General features: G+C 40.1%; 1 long non-coding RNA gene across 1 annotated transcript in view; it reads left to right on the plus strand.

Moving 5' to 3' along the window:
- The window catches only part of LOC103561783 (uncharacterized), a 114,383-nt gene that overhangs the window by 77,098 nt on the left and 15,959 nt on the right, over positions 1-21,326 (plus strand). The window contains exon 2 of the long non-coding RNA XR_011532881.1: positions 13,488-13,559. This is a non-coding gene — a long non-coding RNA (uncharacterized lncRNA). The remainder of the gene's footprint in view (positions 1-13,487; positions 13,560-21,326) is intronic.

Consider the following 21,326-nt stretch of genomic DNA (forward strand, 5'->3'; position numbering starts at 1 on the left):
GAATTTCATGACCCAACTATACAGGAGAAAATGGGATGAAAGGCAACTTTGGAAGTAGGAACAGGTTCACTACAAGTGTGAATAGAGCTTGAGCACTCCCTGCCTGAGTTCTGCTCCCTTAGAAAATGTCCTTTGAGTGACATAAAACATGAAAAAAGAAAAAAGGAAAAAATGAACTGAAGTGCTTTGCTTTAAAAAGATAGTAAAAGCTTTAACTGCTCGTAAAACGTGCAAAGAGGGCTTGGGCTATTCTTCTGTCTCCTATTTTTGGGATGCTGATGATACTTTATTTATAAAGTATTCTGACCCAAAGTAATAATAGCAGTAATGCTGTCTGGCCAAGGGCAGAAACAGATGGTGAGCCTCTATAAGAAGGGAAACACGTGCCAGAGCTCCCCCAGATTTGTCTTTACTGCTGGGCTTGGGGGGCTGGGGCTGGGGGTGGGGTAGGGAAGACTTCCCATTTCCAAAAAAAAAAAAAAAAATCAATGACAATATATTGAACAATATTGGGATGAAAATAATTTAAGCATTTGACTTTTTAATTTGTATCTGGACTAAGATATTTATTCTCTTACAGCATATATCCTAAAAAAGGGCTAAGTTTGAATTGAGGTTTTCACCTCCTCCTATGACACACCCTTGATTACCTTTCAGCTCCCTCCCTGTTTTTGCGGCTATTTGTTTTCATTGTGCCAGCAGCTGCCTGACACTCCTCAAAGTCTGGAGGATTCTCCCCTCAGGACCGGCCACTGGGCAGTTTTTCCCATTGCTTAAATGTTGCTCGAAATAAGAAGTATGGGCAAAACTTCTCAAATATTTTCAAGATGATGGGCAACAAGGTAACTAATGAGTTTGACTGTCTTGGAATGATTTTCTACTCAATAAACATCACCAAAAAACAAAGAAGAAAAGAAAAGAAAGAGGCTGACTGAAGACACATGTGAGTGCCTTTTTTACAGGGTTGGAGAAACTACCCAAATGATCAAAACACGAAAAGGAATTCATATTCTTTCCTGTGCATTTATTTAATATAATTTGGCTTTTTGAAACTTTCAGTTATATGTGTGTGTGTATATATATATATATATATATATATATATTTTTTTTTTTTTTTTTTTAAGTCCCAGAAAAGTCCTCCCGTTAATCTCTTTGGGGCCTCCATGAGTTTCCATAGCAGTTTACAAAAGGTCTTTACTGAGGAAAGGATTGGACAAACTTTCCTTATATGTGTGGCCCACACCATTAATTGCCCCATCTCCTTTAGCAAGGCCTTATTCCTATGTAAATACCCTTGCATAATGTTACAGGCTATTGTTAGGCCAGCGCCAGTCAGTCGCCACTTATATGCATTTTTATTTCAATCCGCTGCTCAGAGAATGAAAAGATGTCTGGACTTAAGCTGTTTACCAACTGGGCCGAAGCTGCAGAGCGGCAAAACTAAGAAAGCCCCAAGCAACGGCAGGAACAAGCTTTCACAATGCGAGCAGCCATTTTCAGCTGAGTTATTAACCTACCCTGAAACTCTTCTAAGCTATGCCTTTTTTAAAGAACAAATGTGCTGAATCAAACATGAATGAGCCAGAACTATTAAGAGAGAAATCCTCTAAAGAACTGTTGAACACAACATAGGTTTGTAATCATTTTGTCTCAGTTGCCTGCTACCGCCATTATCAAGGATGATAATGCTGGCTCAGTTGTGGATCGGCTCGTAGTCAAACAATAGTGCAGTATGGTAAAAACACACATGTAAGCAACACGCACCCAGACTCAGAAAGCAGTGTGCAAGAGACGAGAAGACAAACTTAACAGCTCACCACCAGCCTTATGTTAACTTGGTCACTGAAACACAGTCATCTTTAGTGGGAACACTCGAAAACTGCTTCCGAAGCCGAGTCTTTCCCTCAACCCTATATAACCTCATATGTGCTCAAACTGAAAAAATAAAACCATTTTTACTTTATAGTTGTAAAGATCAGCTGGAATGAGACACAATGAAAATAAAGGAGCAAAATTCTACCAAAGGGAGCTGGCTTTTTCTCTGCAAAATGTGCTGCAGGCAAGGAACATCGTACTTATTTAATGGCACCACTATCTGAGTAGTGTGGTATTAGCCTAAAGAAACCCTTCACTATTTGCATGCTTATTAGAATCCAATGAGTGCTTAATAAGTGCATATATATGACAGAGGAAACATCTCATTGCAGTTAGTGCTGCAGGAAAGACACACACACGCACACACACGCTGAGGAAAGCGGTCTTGAGTTAATTACCATCACAATGCAATCAAGTACAGCAGTCGTAGCTGAAAACCGTTTCTATTAAAGCTGCTAGACTCAACCTTGCCTCTGCAGGTCAGCCGCGGCACTGATAACCTTTCCAGCAGACAAATACATGTAACATTGCCTCATCTAATTAAAAGCTCAGGGAGGTGTAGAAAAATGCCAGCACATTGAATCCAAGCAAATGAGTGTGCCTTCGGCTGATGAAGCTACCATATGCTGCCGTTGTTTACTCTGGAAGGAAACTGAGTCACTTAACATTTCAATAGGTTAATCAATTGACAATTAAATGGAGAAATTGGTTAACTCTGAAAACAATTAACATGACACTCCATTAAGTACACTTTCTAATTGCCGCAGCTGTGAGTGGAAATTAACGTGCATGTTAAAGCATCTAACTGGGGAGGCACTGTTTTTTGTGTTTGAGAAAACGGAATTAGCTGAAAACTCGGGCTTTATTTTTATAGATTAGACAGTAGGAATTCTACCATCAACTGCAGTTTTAGCAGAGGGGAGCTATGTATATTTTTTTCATTCTTTTAAGGGCTCACTTCAAGTTGTTGAAATATTTAATTTGCAATCATTAATTAAAATAGCCCAAACCCTCCTACCAAATTACGGGTTGGTGAAGAAAATGGAAAATCTCTCCCTTTGCCCATTTTGTGGACAGAATTACTTTGCAGGGTCAGGTGTATTTCAAGATTTCCTTTGTAATTAAAAAATGCAATGCGCAAGTCAAAGTCAGAATTTTTGCTCAACATTTTTGTGAATGGTTTCTGATTGTTGGCCTGCGTCCCTAACTTCACTGTAAAATGCTAACAATAGTGTTTGTTAGCAACAATTTTAAGTCGGAAGGCCCCGAGTTTGGATTTTTACAGACTGTTGCACGTGTCTGCTACAGGCAGTTATTAAGATGAAGAATATTCATTTACAAAAGAGGTAATGATTTAAGTAAGTCATAAATGTTTTGATATATATTAAGTGCTAAATAAATATTTTTCGAATGAATGAATATCTTTAAAATGATACAATCTTCCTCCCCCTCCACTCCTTTTGGTAGCTTTACTATCTCTGGAAACACAAAAATGAGCAGGAAAATTCCTGCTTTGAGGGGCTGATGGGCTGCAGCTGAGCAAGGGAGTCGCATTTAAGAAGAGAGTGAAGGACGGAGCTGGTGCAGGAGAGGAACGCTAGGAAGACGAAGTTTTCTGGTTGGGGCGCTGGTTAGATGGTGAGGTACTTAATCAAAATAGAAATAAAGAAGAGAGAACACAGGTTGGGGGTAGAGTAGGGATAATAGATAATGACTTTAATTGAGGACACGTTGAGTCTGAAGTGTTTAGTTAGGATACCCACGTGCAGGTGTCAGCTAGACAGTTTTTTATATATGTCTGAAAGTTGTGGACTAGCGATATTTAGGAGTTGTCAGAATGCAAATGGTTGGTACTAACATGGAGGTGGGTAGATTTCCTATGGAGGACATAGAAGAAGAGAAGAGGGTTGAAGACAAGACCTCGGGTAATACCAGCGCGATGGGGTGGATGGAGGGAAGAATCAGCAAAGGAGGTGAAAAGAACAAGTAAGAGGAAAAGAAGATGAACGAGGAGAGAGTGGTCATGGGATCGAGGGAGGAGGGAATGACTAACACTAGTAAGACAAGGGCAGTCTGGAAACACTGGTGCCTTAGTGACGGCTGTTGGTTGGCATGCAGAACTCAGTCCCCCTGGGTGAGAAGTTACCGAGAGGTGAGGAAGGAGAGATGTTGACTGGGCTACTTTTAGAAGCTTGGTCGTGAGGACCAGAGAGAGCGCAGTGGATAGAGGACTGGAGGATGTGAGGGCAGTTTGTTTACGTCTGAGTTTGGAAATGGCTGTGGATAGGGCTACATTTGAATGATCCAGGACGGGAAGATGAGGAGATTCTGGATTGCTGGCTTCTTTGTGTGTCTGTGTGTGTATTTTTTTAGTCTGGGGGATTCAACAAGAAAAAATGGTCTCGGGGGCCGGCCCCGTGGCCGAGTGGTTAAGTTTGCAGGCTCCGTTTCGGTGGCCCAGGGTTTTGCCGGTTCGGATCCTGGGCACAGACATGGCACTGCTCACCAGGCCATACTGAGGCAGCGTCCCACATGCCACAACTAGAAGGACCCAAGACTAAAATATACAACTATGTAGGAGGGGGCTTTAGGAGAAAAAAGAAAAATAAAATCTTAAAAAAAAAGAAAAAATGGTCTGTAATGGCTGCTGAGAGAACTAGAAGTGGAATGTGACTGAAGATGGATAAAAAGGATTACCATCGAAAGGTTAGCTGGAATTGGAAACAATATCCTTGTGGTCACGCTCACCCGCATTGCAATGGGATTTTCTCTAAGAGGACTCCTTCAGTTATATATTTATTTGTTCATTCAACAAATATTAATGAATGCTTGTCATGTGCCAGGTACTATTTTAGGCCCCTAGGCCACAGTGATGAATAAGACAGACAAGGTCTCTGCTCTCAAGGAACTAGAGAGTTCCTGGAAAGGATCCTATGTTAAATGTGGTAGCTTCATTCCTAAGAGGTGGCATTTGAGCCATTTTTGAAGGATGGGAAAGACCCAGCCATCAGGGATCTGGTGAAAGAAAATTCTAGGAGTTAGGAGAATGGAGGGTCCCTTGAGGTTGAAGAAGAGCTGTCCATATGACCAACTGTTTCCTACTCCATCAGGTCTCACGGTTGTAACCCCCGTGTAAAATGGATTACAGGCTACTTGAATTTGTCTTTAGTTATTCATGTTTATATGTAACCCTTCAGGACAATGTTAGTTATACAGCAGACACTTAAAACACCGTTTTTTTCTCCTTAAATCAGTGAGCAAAATGAGTTTTGTGAGATACAAATTTGGTAGTTAGGGCTTTTTGTTAGTTTGCTCTTAGAATCTTCAGTTAAGAAACTCATGCTGTGGCACAAAGGCTAGTTGTCCTATGAGATCCCTTTCTTCTAGGGTAATAGCCGCAGATTTTAATCTGGACACAAGACCATGCAGGAAAAAAAATTCCCAGTCTCCGTTACAGCTATATGTGCCTATATGACTAGGTTGCGGGCAATGGGATATGAAGGGAAGGATGTGTGCAACTTCTAAGAAGTGATATTAAAGAAAGACAGTACCCCTTCTCTCCCTCCTCCCACTGCTTTCCTCTGTCCAGTTGCTTAGGAGGTAGATGTGATGGCTGAGTTGTCATATTGGACTATGGAGACAAATCTGCACTTGAGAGCCGGCAGAGTGGAAAATGAAACTAATCTAGGTTGCAAATGACCAAGGAACTACCACACCAGCCTTGAATTGCTTGCACCTTGACTTTTACGTGAAAAGAAACAAACTTGTGTCTTGTATAAGGCATAGTCACAACACAGACAGCTCATTATCCTAACCGTCCAATCCTATCCTTTCCTGTCCTTCGCTAGCTTATCCTATCCTGTCCTAACCTATGTTCAAATACATACATAGCCAATGTCTATTCAACAACCATTGTTTTTTAATTTTAAAAATTTATTTAGATTGTTTAAACAGTTTTGTTGAGCTATCACTGACACGTAAAAATTGTATATATTTAAAGTGTACAACTTGATGTTTTGATAAACGTATACATTGTGAAAAGATCACCACCATCAAGCTAATTAACATATACATCACCTCTACATGGTATCATTTTGTGTGTGTGTGTTTGTGTGTGCGTGATGATGCAACTATTGTTTTCTGAGTTGTTAGATTGTGTGACAAATTTCCTTGATGTATTTTAGGAATAAACTGGTTCTGAGTGATCAGGTAAATGTCAACTACGTGTAAATCCCAACACAATAACTGTCATTCTATGAAACAAATTCTATTTCCCTATGGATGACCATAATACGCCACTTTTATTGTATATGTACATATTGCTATGGGGTATCTGTGCCCATTTTCCTTATCATCGTTGATATATTGTCCATGTAAACATGCGAAAATTCATGCCTTGATTAACTTTTCTTGTGGGATTGAGTCATCAACAAGATGAATTTTGCTATATTTTCACGTTAACAAGCATTGAGAAGAAGGGATAAGATTTTAGTTGTTCTGTTTTTGTAGCAATATCCATTGACTCCAGGCATCTTGGACCTAATTTACGGACCTCCCTGGAATTGCCTGGCCTATATGCCTCCTGGGCCCTCCTCTGCCTGCTCAATATGAAACCTGGCCACCACCATTGTCACTGCCATTGCCTCATCTTCTAAAACTGTCACAGCTTCTAAAACTCTTCAGTTCTTGCCTAGCCTCCCCAACACCCGGTCCAGAGAGAGCAATAGCAGCTCCAGCACCCAGATCTGACCCTACTGCACCCACAGAGGCTCTGGCTTCTTCTACCACTTTTGGACCCAGATGCATCACCACATCTTGGGGTACGGGATTTGGTTTCTCCAGCAGATGGCCATTGGATCTGGGTAACACATATAAGGATTCTATTGGTCCCATAGGGCCAACTTCAATCAATGAGAGCTAGGGAGTAGAAGGGAGTTCCACGTTCCTGCCTGGAAGATGTCCTCCTTCACTAAGCGACTGCCTGGGTTTTCTTATGATGCTGTGGTCAACTCACAGTGGGTCGTGTTTTTATCTGCTTTTCTTTCTTCTCTTCCCCACCTCTTCCTTTCCCTCACTTTTAATACCCTGGGATTATACCTCCCAAGAAAGCCTTAGATTATGACATTTGCCTTAGGGCTGTTCCTAGGGAACTGGTATACCAGAAATGTGATGGAGATGGTAATGAATGGTAGCATCATCACTGAGATCTCAGCCTATCCTTTCAAAAGAGAAAAGGGCATATGAAGAAAAGGAGACTATGGTAAGGCCCACTGCTAGCCCATGTAAACTATTGCATGGATCAAAAAAATTGACTTTTCTGGGTGTATGTAGTTCATGGGCACATGGCTTTTTGTACAGAATTGGCGCTGGATTTGAGGCCACACTTGTCGCCTCAGCTGGATGCCCTTGTGTAATGAACAGCCCATACAAACAGAAATATAACTGAGTCTAGTAGAAGTATTATTCAACTTATAAGGTAGTAAATTCAGAGAACTTAGTTTTTTAAAGCACTTCCAATAGTGCTCTGTTGCTGTGGTTATGTCTAATTCTAAAGAAAAAATAAATTTCACACTTACTGTTTACGGTCCCTGATTACATGATAGCTTATCTTGCTTAGGAAAGAGATTAAATAGGTGTTTTCCTTAGTAGATAGTAGAAGAGAGTTGAGTTGGGCTGAGTTACAGCTAACCAAGTCAATTCACATGTAAAATTGGTGTTTAAAATATGCCAGGCATCATCCTACATGTGGAGCTACAATGAGGCATCAGCACAATTATGCATATGTTTTTAGCATCCTTTAATAGCATCCTCTAGTTAGCATCCTCTAAGAAGGATGAAGAGCAGAGAAAATGGATGATTTCATTTATCCAGGACTGGAAATGGCTTCCTCCTTTTCTTTAGCTTCTTAAATCTTACCTATCACTCACACTCTACAGCACTCGGATCTTCCATATTGCGTACCCCTCAACTTTCCATGACCACTCCACAGAAGCACTTAGATTTCCTGCTTCCTCATTTTTGACACATCAAAATCCCAAAGAAATGGAAGAACAGTAGCTATTCCCTTCAATTTATCTGTTTTGGACAAACTCGCATTTCCAAATCTTGGAATACTCAGAGTCTTGAAGATGGCAGATGGGGCTCCAGATACCCAGTGGAATGGTAGAGGAGAAGAAAGAGACGGGGAGAAAGAAAAGCCTATAATAGAAAGACCGCCTCAGGCTCCCTCAGTTCAGCAAACATTTATTCATTACTTACAATGCACCAGACCAGGTGCTACTGCAAAAATGAATAAGACTTTCTGCATTTGATGAGTTTATGGTCTAGTAGGAAAGTAGAAAACATGAACAGATAATTTCAATCTAATGAAATAACTCCTATGATAAAAGGATGTAGCGTGTGCTATAGGAGCCCGGGCAGGGATGGTTCATCCCACCTTGGGGCTTATGGAGGAGAAGACCAGTAAGTTGGGTCTTTTGAGCCTGTCCTTCAGAGACCATGTACAACCTGGCTCTCTATATAATCAACCTCTTTAGCTTCATCCCTTGTCGGGCTCCACCTAGCCCTCCTGATTTCCTTTGCAATAATGCACACTCGACTTCCACTCATTTGCAAACACTGCATGTTTATAGTGGGCTAGACTTTCAGTCTGGGTGCTCTTCTCCTATTTACAAATCTGGAAAACCTCCGTTCACCCTTTAACACCCATCTCAAAAGTCACTTTTGTGAAGCTTTTTCTGAAACTCCGAGGCAGAGTTGCCTCCTTTCTGCTCCTAGCTTAGCATTTATACTTCTATATTTACTGTGATGTACTTCTAAGATAATATTTACCATAGTTTTTCTGTGTGCATGTCTGTTTTCCCCATTAGACTGTGAGCTCTTAGGGTAGAGGTCATTCATCTTTGTTTCTCCAGGGACTAGCATTGCAAATGGCCCTTAGCTCTGTAACTTATGGTTGATGGATGAATGGTTATGTATAACGTACTATGGAAACACTGACGACGGAGTCATCTACTATGCTGTTTGCATTGAATAAAACATTTGAGGCATAATGTTAACATGGCAAATGTGAGGTGTGATGCATGAGATTTGAAGTGGCCCAGGACAGGGCCTGACTTAGAAGATGGCTGCCAGGATCTCAAATCTGTTGGGTTCGTTTGGCCACCACCTCAATGTGAGTCATAGATTGCTTAGTGCTTTATAGATGATTAAATTGAGTCAGGGAGAATTTGCTTTAGTTAAGATTTTATTTAGGTTAATTCTTCATTTGTTAATTCATCAGGTATTTGCTCAGTACCTATGTCACTGAGCACCGGCCTAGGTGCTTGCAGATACAGTGATCAAATCATAATATTTAGGGCAGAAGTTTCCATGAAGAACACACTAGGACAGTGGTTCTCAAAGTTTGCTCCTCAGATCAGCAGTTTCAGCATCGCCTGGGAACTTGTTAGGAATGCACATTCTTGGGCCCCACTCAGACCTCCTGAATCAGAAACTTGGGGAGTAGGGCTAGAGATCTGGTTTAACAAGCCCTCCAGGGGATTCTGATGTTGAGAGTCACTGCTGAGTCAAGTCCTATCCCATGCTAGAGAGGCCACCTGTGTCACATAGCTTCCAATTGGTCCTGCAGATCCACCCTTCCAAGAGCTCCCTGCCCTGGGAAATGAACATGTGGACACGGCATCAGTGGTTCTCGTGCTCCTGACTTCTGGTTGGGCTCAGTCAATGATGAGAAAGGGAGAAGAGTGAGGACAGGGTATTTATAATGCTGGAGTCCTCCCTGCAAGGTTACCCCAGGCTGACTGTGTCCTGCAAGTCAAAACCACTGTTCCTAATAAGCCTTTCTCCTGCACTGTCTCCAGCCTCTGGTACTGACTGCCTCTCCTCCCTGCAGGCAGGCATAGAAAGGGCACTCTGCTGTTTCCAGTCCGAGGTCACTGCACAGGACTTGAGGTGCCCCTCTCCAACTCCCCTCCGCCCTCAGAGGGAAGGATAAATAGTCCCTTTGTAAATAAATTCTCTACCAATTATCTTAAGCGTCTTTTCTGTTTTCTATCAGAACCCCAAATGACACACCATTTAATTCCACCATTCGATTCAGGTCTTACCATCTCATATCTGGTCTTCTGCAGTCCAGGACCCACTTTTCCATTGGGCGCAGTAGGCATGTGCCCAAGGCCATGCTACTTTTAGGGGCCAATGAAAATGTTTCAATTTCTTATAAAATTAGAAGGAAAAAAATGGATATAACCCAGCCTGGATTATATTTGTCCTTATATTGATGCAGTTGTAAAATAGAATTTTGAACATTTTTTTTTTTTTAGTGGAAGCATAGTGCAACCAAGACAAAAGTGCCTAGGACTCACGAATGTCATAATGTGGCCCTGTTGCAATCTCTTGCTAATTGATTTTCTTACCTTCATATTATCCACCCCCCTAACTCCTCTATTCCACCCACAAAACAACATACACACGTACAGACACACACATATATATTTGCCCCTCCACGTTCACTCTCCACTTTTCTCTACTTTCTCCTTTCTGTGCCTGGGAGGGATGCTAAGGCTGACCTCTACGGACTGTGTCATCCAGGGTTCTTTGCTGGGGGGGCTTCTCTTTGGGACAGTCAATGGGAGGCATCAGCAAGAGTCAAAGGGCCAAAGGAGGGAGAGGTCAAGGTATTTACGCTCCTGGCACCCGCCCTGCGTGCTGCCCATTGGTAGCAGTGGCTGCCCTGCCTCGCCGAGGCCGCAGTGTGGGCCGGGGAGCCCCTCCTCCCCTAAAGCTCTTGCCGGGTTTCCATAAGCACTCCCCTCTCTGCTCCCTCAGCTCTAGGGTGGCTCTGGCTCTTGACTGGCGCCAGCCCAGCGTCTCCTCACCGTCCTTTTCGGTTTCCCTTAACCCTTTGTTAATAGCCTTTGTGAACAGTGTCTTCACTAACGTGCATACAGACCTAATTTTAACTGAGAGTAGAGAACTACAGCGGTTTTTGATTTGTTCATTTGACACAACACGACAAAACATTTCCCGAGATTTCTGGAAAGTCTGATGACGACCATTTCATGGCAACAAAATAAACATTCTCAATGTGTGGATGTTTACTGCATAAGGATTCTTACTGCATTTCTGTTCTTTTTCTTTAGATGTCTCATGCTGTCTCGTAGCCACATTTCTACACCTTCCTCTCAATTCTCCTGTAGGCAAATAGTTTTACTCGCTCGACTTTGGATGTATTTACACTCAACTCTCAACAGATGTTTGTCAAAACTATTCTCTCCACTTGAAATACTCTCTTCTCACTTTTTCAAATGTCAACGTTCCTGTCCACCTAAGTTAAACACGTTATTCTCTCTTTGAACTTCCTTTTGAACTAAACTAGTCAAATTATTTGATAATTAGTGATTTTTATTGTTTTGAAATGTCATTTAAATCTTTTAGCTTATTTAACGTTAAATGTATTACTATCTTTTCTGTCCCAACTTGATGATTAATTTCTTGACAACAGGAATTCTTTTCTTTTTTTTTTTTTTTAAAGATTTTATTTTTTCCTTTTTCTCCCCAAAGCCCCCCGGTACATAGTTGTGTATTCTTCGTTGTGGGTTCTTCTAGTTGTGGCATGTGGGACGCTGCCTCAGCGTGGTCTGATGAGCAGTGCCATGTCCGCGCCCAGGATTCGAACTAACGAAACACTGGGCCGCCTGCAGCGGAGTGTGCGAACTTAACCACTCGGCCACGGGGCCAGCCCCAGGAATTATTTTCTTATGTCCCTCTATGTCTCCTGTAGGGACTTCTTTCATATAGTAATTGCTTAATAAATAAATTGATTTAAAAAATGTTGGAGTCCCGTATATAAAAGATTGACTTTCAAAATCCCAGAGAGGTTTAAGTCTGATTAAAGTTAAGTTTTCTGTCCATTTCTATGACTGCCAGCTGTGACTTCTTCACATGATGCTCAGATTTCCAATATTGTTTGGGGATGTTATTGTTCTTAGGTGTTGCTAGGAGGGAAATGCTTTAAAAGTGTTTGCATCTCTCTAAGCCAAGGTGGAGCACATGCATGAGAAAGAAGCACCTCAGCAGTGTGGGTTTGGAAGGAAGAGTCCTGGCAGGAAGCTTCTGATTGCTAATACTAGAGCTCCTGAGTCATTCAGTAACATATTGTTCTGGTTTATTTTCATCATAGCATATATCACCTCCAAATATATTTCTCATTTATTTTATTATTTGCAATAAAAATAAAACCTTCCGTACCCAACTAAGATATGTGCTACACGAGAATGAAGACCTTTCTGTTCTTGTATTCTGTATTGTATTCTCTGCCCTGGAATATGTCTGGAATAGAGTAGACACTCAATAAAAATTTGTTGAATAAATGAATGAGTGAACATTTATTAGGATTTTACGATTTTCCAGATGGCACTGTAAGTGCTTTGTGTGACTTTACTCATTGAAGCCTCACAACATCCTATTTAGGTACTACCCCCTTTTACAGAGGAGGAAACTGAGGCTCAGAGAAGTTAAAGGACTTCCAAGGTCACATATCTAGTAACTTGGGGAGGTGGGACTCAAATCCAGGCAGTCTAGTCTGGAGACCACAGCCTTAGCTACTATGTTAAATTTTATTCAGTAAAATATTGTGAAATAACAGCAACTATCATTTGCTAGGTGCTTCTAAAATGTATGAACTACTTTCACACGTATTTCCTCCTTTGATAACATTCAATAATCCTGAGGTAATATTATTATTATCCCTACTTTACAGATGGGAAAACTGAGAAATGAAGTGATTTCTCAAAGGTCACAGTGCCATTAAGTGGCAGTTCTGGAAATTAAACTCAGATCCTCTGAGTCCAACCTCCATTTCTCTCCCAGCCCTGTGCTCCTGCCATGCACTGGGCTGCAGCTTAAATATGGCTAGAAACCCCAATTTATGGCTTTAGAAGTACATGAAAAGAAATTCTATTTAGTAGTCACCAATAAAGAATTCTATTTTAATTTTCATCAATTCTGTTTGAGTAATTATTAAGTTGTTATAATAAAAAATTACACATGAATTCTAAATTAGGGGTAACAATCTCTAAGCATTAACCTTGGAAGGATACAACAGCAACAAAATTTTCCCTGGCAGCTTTCACAAAGACTGCACAATCATTTGGTCAAGAATCCTCTATGGTACGTGTTTGTTTCATACATCAGAAGAAATGTACTTGGAGATAATGCTTATCATTATCTTCATCTCCTCCTATCCTCTTAGATACTTAGTCCTAAAATGGGTGATGGCTCCAAGTTGTATTTTCTTGACAAGATAATAAAAATTATAAACATAATCCTGACTATTAGGACTCATTGCATGAATGTAAAGAAAAGAAAGGGATAGCAATAACAGTCACTGACATGGAAGAGATCCGTAGGCTGCATGAGTCCCTCAGGGATGGCAGAGGATGGGATGGAGAGATACTTGGAATAACGCGCTGGAGAATGGTCAACGTCGGTGGCAACAGGGGAAAGGGTGGCAATCGAAGATGGCACAGACTTCGTAAGTTTGAAGTTGTGGGATGATGATGGGGGTGGAATAGGAAGTAGATTAAGCAACGTGTCAACCTTTTCTTCAGGGTGATGGATGAAGAGGCATTCTCCACTGGTGGAAGGCAAACGATGTACTCTCCCGGCACCTTCATGTCGAGGTAAGATCGTGGAGTGACTGTTCCTGGTTAGAGTGGAAAATGCCAAATAATGAGCTCTATAAGAGGAGATCTGAAAAATAGCTAAAATGACTTGCAAATCTTAGGGCACCACAAACTGAATATGAGCATAGAACTATTATCATTAAATAGAAAGCTATTACACCTGGATGTAGGATGGCGTTATTGCTATTGGCCACTCAAAAGTTTTACTTTTCATAAAGCTTTTATAGTTCACTCTGTGCACTGGCCAATTTCACGTTCAGTCTAATCCAAGATTCATTTGAGAGCATGCTAACCTGCCCACCTGCTCCCCTAAGCTACAGAAATTTCTCTCTTTTACGAACATGTCTCGCACTTATTTTCTATACCACTCACTTGGAGTTTATCGTACATGGGCTTTTAATGATCGTTTCATTGTATATGCACACATGTGTGTAGTCTCACCTGTGAGGTGTATAGGTTTAATCTCAGGAAACTGTCTTTATGGGTACCCACCATGTGCTTTTTCCTAGAGCCACAATGCTTACTTTGGGGCCTGACATATTTGTTACTTCTTTATTAATTGTTGAATAATTATTTTAATTTTGGCTTAGGCTGTTTGCTTCATAGCCAGCAAGTGTTGCAGTGGTTCAATTTATGGAAACTTGTGAGTTGCAATTCATGCACGTCTTCATTTCTTGATGAAATGCAAAGATCCTCTCTTTAAGTGAGAAATTTGATAAAGACTGGATTTTAAGGAAGCATCTCCTCCCCCAAAAGGTAGGCTTCCTTTTGAGGAGATCCCCTTAGATAGCTGCCTAGGATGCTAAGGCAAACCTTTGTATATACAAATTTGGGTCAATGTGTTGACAGGATGTCAGATTTGTGTAACTAATGGAGCTTCAACATGAATATTGAGCTTTATGCCACTCCATTGATGCCCAAATGACCCCGTAGGTGCCTATTTGTGCCTGAGGCTACTGGGGTAGAAAATAGAAGCCCTTCTTGTGAAAACCTGACAAGGTCCACAACCTACCCTTGACCAGTAGTAACTGGTTTTCAGTAACAGCTGAAAAGTAAATTCAAAGATACCTGAATGGAAAAGCATTGATGCCTTTCCATCAAATAGTCTATAATTTCATGTTGCTGTTATTCTGCCTCATAGACTTATCTGTGAGTGTTTCTGGAATCTTAACCATGGATCAACCAAGAGTTGAGTAATAAAGAACTAATCTGGTCAGCTGATTTGGAGGGACCACGTCTTTGTATTACAAAAGATCTCAAATATTATTTAGTTAACTGAAACGTATAAATCTCAGTGGGGACGATGGGAAATGTGACTTTTTTTTTTATAAAAGTACTCTTAGAAACTATATTTCAGGGCCGAGGAAGTTTTATTTGACATTGAACACGGTAAACAGCAGACAGCTTTTATATTCTTTGAGAGATGGAAGTCTGATCAGCATTTATCATAAGCCTTCATTTTAACTCTGAGTGTTCTATTATTGTGTTACCTGGTGCTTCCACTGAGCATTTCCTCATATGTATACAACAATGATAATTTATGCTATAATTGCTCACAAGGATAATTTTGAATCATTGAAAGAGGCTTTTCATTAAAAGATTGAGTTGTTCAAAGTCTTTTATTTGAATGTTGCTTTTGAATATCATTTTATAAGAATTGACAATCTATTAGAAAACCATTAGCTAGATTATTTGTTAAGCAGAAGACCTTATCCTCCAAACATTCAGATAATATAGTTTATTATCTTTCCTTCAGTAGAGCGCCTAGTGTATTTGATACCTGGAGCAGATCATTTTCTAACACTTCCCTGTCTTGTACAACAAAATTATTTTCCATAAAAATCATAAAATGAAACTAATAATAATAATGTCCAGGGGCCGGTCCAGTGGCATAGTGGTTGAGTTCGCCTGCTCTACTTTACTGGGCTGGGGTTTGCGGGTTCGGATCCCAGGTGTGGACCTAGCATCGCTTGTCAAGGCACGGTGTGGCAGCATCCCACATAGAGTGAAGGAGGATTGGCACAGATGTTAGCTCAGGGCAAATCTTCACACGCACACACAAATGAATAATGTCCAGAAGGAAGATGCAGACACTGAATATTTTTTGATTGCCTTTTTTATTTATAGTTGTGCAAGTAAAAGCAAAATAATTATAAATAAAAAAGAGATTACAGTATAAAAATGAAAAGAAATGGATTGATTGTTTTAAAATGCCTTAAGACATTTTTTGAAAAAAGAGGAAATATTGCACCTACATACTGGTTTGATGCAGTAATAAAGATGTTTACCTGAGTCCGTGTGGGTCCAGGACAGTGCACCTGGCAGTTTTCCAAGTTAACTTTCGTGTAGAATACAATGTTTATATAGCCTGAGTAATAAAAACTTGCTGAGAAGCATACCCTTACAGTATTACAATTTAACAGTAACCAGAGAAATTGTTTCGCACTTAGACAAAAAGTATTTTTACGGGGAGGAGTATTTTGTCCTGGGTTGTTCAGAGTGGTCGGCGTGCGATGACACTGAGAGGCAGGGCGGATTGGGTTGGTTTTAGCACAAGGTTTCCACTCTCCGGGGGTGGTGCCTCGTGCTTGTACCGTGCCGCTGCTGCCACCCCTCACCTCTTGCTTTGTAAAGTTGTATTTCTATTTTCTACTGGTGTTCTCTCAGAAATAATAAACAAATAAAAGTGTAGCTTTCAGAAATCATTTCTTTTAGCACATTTCTTTTCTCTGCCATGCCTCCTCTCAGTATATCAGAAATCTTATTTTTGTGTAGTATTTCTAGATTATTAATTGTCACTCAGAAAGCTGTATACTGTTTGATGAGAACTAGACCTGTCGATAAATAGTGATTTGTATTTAGCATGTATTCGTACATTAACTTAAAAGGAATAATGCCTTTTTAAAATAAGAACGAAGGAGATTAAATAGAAGAAGGTGGAAATATTCCCAACAATGTTTTGTGTGTGCGTTTGTATTTGCCATCCACAGAAACCAACTTATCGTAGCCTATCTCTTTCATGGAGGCACAAAGTAAGACTCCTTCACAAGAGAGCTCTCTTCCTCTCATCTCTTCATCCCAGTAACCAAGAATCCACGGATATTTTTTCAGACACTTGTCAGGCTTTTGTTTTTCTAGCTAGTACCCCAAACAGTGCCCAGGCAGAGTTATACTGTGAATTGAATCTGTTTCTATTTGACGCTATTGTATTTTTCCCCTCTCTAAAATTAATTCCTCTATGGCGTCTGAATGGGATTTTTATCAATTAGCTTTTGCTGGGAAAATCTTTCCCTGTCTAATATAGAATAATGATTTTTTTCATCTGTCAAGGGGGTTATTAATAAATGCCACCAGTGGGGTTAGAACATTCTCTGGTGTTTGCTTTAGGGGAACAAGGGGATTGTCGGAAATCCTGGCCAAACGGAACCATAATTAGAGAGAAAATGCTAGCAATTAGAACTATACATTAGGCTTTAATTTACTACCATGGAAAAGTCAAGGGTGGCGTTTTTATTCCATTTTTAGGTGCAACCAGATGGATTGCTCATTACAGGATAATTTCCAGCGACCCTCTGCATTTCTCAGGGTAACAAAGCAGCTGAGAGCACTGTGCAGCCAGTGGCTCACATTTTATTGTATTTTTTGTGGGGCTGGAGAGTGGAGAGGGGGGCTGAGCAGTTATCAGTTTCCTACACCGTCGTTGACGTTATTGGGAACCTTTTTACAAGTTGAATAGTTTTAGGCCAAGAAAACAGTTTGGGAACACAAACCCATCAATATAATTTACTTTTGTCTGACCTTGCCTAAATATATTATACTGATATGATTTAAGAATCTTCATATTTAAAAAGTCCCCTTTTCAGTGTTTCTACTTTTGATTTTTCCTAATGATCAAAATGAACATTTTAAGTGGCTGTTAAAAAAAAATCTTCTCAAACCAAAGATAATATAGCTCCAGTCTAATTCCTGTAAAGCTTTTGAGGTCACAGAGTGAAACCAGATGGGGGATATACTTCATCATTTTTCTTTTTTATCTCGCAATCAAATGGCATATTCTTGTTAAATTGCCTATCCAGTTTTCTTTTTATAAGATGAATTTTAGACTAAGTTTTTTTTTTTTGTTTTTTTTAAGATTGGCCCTGAGCTAACATCTGTTGCCAATTTTTTTTCTTCTTCTTCTCCCCAAAGCTCCCCATACATAGTTGTATATTCTAGTTGTAGGTCCTTCTAGTTCCTCTATGGGGGACGCCATCTCAGCATGGCCTGATGAATGGTGCTAGGTCTGCACCCAGGACCTGAACCAGCGAAACCCTGGGCCACCAAACTGGAGCACACAAACTTAACCACTCAGCCATGGGGCCGATTTTTTTTTTTTTTTTGATGAGGAAGATTGGCCCTGAGCTAACATCTGTTTCCAATCTTCCTCTTTTTTTTTCCTCCCCAAAGCCCCAGTACATAGTTGTACATCCTAGTTGTAGGCCATTCTAGTTCCTCTATGTGGGATGCCACCACAGCATGGCTTGATGAGTGGTGTGTAGGTCCACACTCAGGATCCAAACTTTCAAAACATGGGCCACCGAAGCAGAGTGCGTGAACCTAACCACTCAGCCAAGGGGCAGGCCCTGGGCCAAGATATTAACGACCATTTAAAATAAGTGTATTTATTTTTAGGTTAACAAGGTTTTCGCGGGGAAAATATTTTCTAATTACGTTGTGTTAAAATGAGTCAAAATCAGCCACAGTTTCCTCTGCTTTTGAAAATATAGTTGAATGTAGCTTTATTTTATTTTGTTTTTATTGCGATAAAATATATGTAACATAAAGCTTACCATTTTAACCATTTTTTGGTGCACCTTTAGTAGCATTAATACATTCACACTGCTGCAAATCACCACCACCCTTCTTCAGAACTTTTTCATCTTCCCAAACTGAAACTTTGTTTATTAAACAGCAGCGCTCCACTCTCCCTCTCCAGCCCCTGGCAACCACCGTTCTACTTTCTGTCTCTGTGAATCTGACTACTCGAGGTATCTCATGTAAGTGGAATTGTACAATATGTGCCTTTTGTGTCTAGTTTATTTCACTTAGCACAATGTCCTCAAGGTTCATCCATGTTGGAGCATGTGTCAGAATGTCCTTCCTTTTTAAGGCTGAAAAATATCCCATTGTATATATACATATCATGAAGACACCTTTATTTTAAATCCTTTACATGTATTTCCTAAAGATTTACCTCCTCACTCAAATTTTGTTTGTGTTCTACCATTGGCATGTTGATACCTATAGACAAAGCTATGGTCCCTCCACTGGTGAGGTGGCCCATAGGAAAGGTTGGCGAGTTTTGCCCCATGACAGTTCACTCTAGGCAGTTTGGACAATGAACAGAGGAAAACATCCAATCTTTCCATAAAAGACCAGTTAGATAGAGAACAACCATCTTAGACTAATTCAACTCATGACATGGAGAGAAAAGCAGTTAATTCATTTTCTTTTCAGGTAAATATTAAGACAGCATTACTAAAAACATTTGCAGCCATAATTTATTGCAGAATTTTCAATGGTTGAGAAATCAGGCAAATAGGTATCTTAGATTTTCTCTTTAAATTAAGGATCAGAAGAAGGAGAAATATTTCCCCTGTATTCCATATTGTACCAGATTTCAGCCAAAGTTTTCCTGCTTCTTATGGAAAACATCAACACAAAAATCTCATACTTTCATCAATTCTATAGCAGTGTGACAGAAAGCATTTTTCCTTATAAAAATCCATATTATGTCATCAAAACAAAACATTACTGAACTCTTGATTTTTAAATGTTTAAATGGCAAAAGTTTACTTAAGACTACTCTTCTTAAAGTTAATGTTCAGTTACAGCATATCACCTTTCCTAGGCTCCCTTACAAGGGAAACTCTTCAGAAAAGGAAGGAGAAGACTTCACAGAAGAAAATTTAGAGTTAGAGTTTAACAACTATTGAGCATATTTAAAATTCATTACAAGGGGCAAACTTGTAACTTTTTTTACTACTTGAAACAGTTTCACCTCAAAGATCACCAGCTTTGAGCTCGCATTCTGACCCCAATCTTACTTTCTTTTATCTTCCAGTTTCTTCCATTTCCCTAAACCTGTTGTTTGTTTTCATCAGGGACTCCATTCTCTTCCTTCTTTTCTCCCTCCCTCCCTTCCCTTCCTTCTTTCCACAGTTATTTATTGAGAGCTTATCACGTGCCAGGTACAGCACTTGGAGATTCAAAGATTAATATGACATGCTGATTGTCTTGAAGGAGATCTCTGTCTGGTGTAGGTACGTCCAGGAAGTTTCACATTGTGTGTCCACTCTAAGGGATTGGGACTGGATCCCTGGAGTACTGAACTGAGGAGGGTTCTGAGCTCACCTCTGGCTTTGGTAAGAGAGGGTGCCAGGATCCATTAGTGAGGCCTTGGGACAGAATTGTTAGTGTGTATGCTGTGCCCTTGCCAACCCCTAATCCAAGAGAGCCAAAGCTTTTTCCAGCTCCATTTTTTCCTTTGTCCAGTCTGACCCTCAAGATGAGAACTTTAAAGATGCTTTAATTATCATTCTAATATACTTCACCACCTTACATTTCTACCAAGTGCCCACCAAGTCATTCCCAAATCGTGGTCACCACTCCCAATTAATTTCTCCCTTTCTCTAGTCTATCAGGTTTTGCTGGAGAAAAACATGAAACCACTCTGATTCAGTTCATTGAAAATTCATGCTACCAAACCCACTTGGTTCTTATTGATGCTCTGTATTCCTTTTTATTAATCTCTTGGAAATTCACTAATGAGTTTCCTACATTAGTTGTTATAACCTTTTTACATTCTTTTTGGAACTCGCTGCAAGATCTTCCCTTCCCCTTGACCTCCAAAGATGATCTTGCCTTTTGCTTTACTGAGAAGTTCAAGGCCTTCTGTAACCTCCTTTAACTTCCTGTTTCTTTCCTCAATCTTTTCTATTTCCTTCATCCATCATTTCTCTTGCCCTTCTGGCTCAGAGGAAGAGGCATCCCTCTTATTTCTAGATTGAACCAAACTCCTCTCGGAATTTCTCTATAAATTGTACCTTCTTTCCCTTGAAACCCTAACCTCCTTTGTCACAGGTTCTTTAGTTTTGAGAAGTAATAAAGTACAGAGATTAATATAACAAACACTGGTGTTTCCAATACCCAGAAATGACCACTGTTAATACTATGATACCTTGGCTTATCTTTTTTCTAATACGAAAGAGAAGTTAGGGATAAAGTTGAAGTTCCCTTTGATCCGCACCCTCAGTGCTATCACCTTCTTTCCCTTCCCAGAAGCAACCCTATTGTGATTTCTGCATGTGTTCACTAAGGCCGTAGAAGAGTAGGTTTACATATGTGTACACAAGAGTAATATGTAGGATAGTTAAATGGATAATTTAAGAATTTCCACATTTCGCATTTCATAGGATATGTTTTCCCTCCACATGACATTTCTACCTTCTGTCTGTGCTGGTAGAGAGTTGTAAACTCCCTGAGTGCAGGGTCTTTGTCCTGCTCATTGCTGAATCCCCAGAACCTAAACAACATTTGGCATATAGTGGGCACTCAATATACATTTCTTCAGTGAATTAATATAGTTCATTTTTAACTGCTACATAGTCATCAACTGTATGAGTATTCCACATATCACATTTTATTTAATCACTCCCCTACTGCCTGACAATTTAGGTTGCTTCTAATTTCCATCTTCTTTTGTTTTTTTTTTTTTTTTTTTGA

The sequence above is a fragment of the Equus przewalskii genome, chromosome 25, assembly GCF_037783145.1.
Source record: "Equus przewalskii isolate Varuska chromosome 25, EquPr2, whole genome shotgun sequence".
Taxonomy (NCBI): Eukaryota; Metazoa; Chordata; class Mammalia; order Perissodactyla; family Equidae; genus Equus; species Equus przewalskii.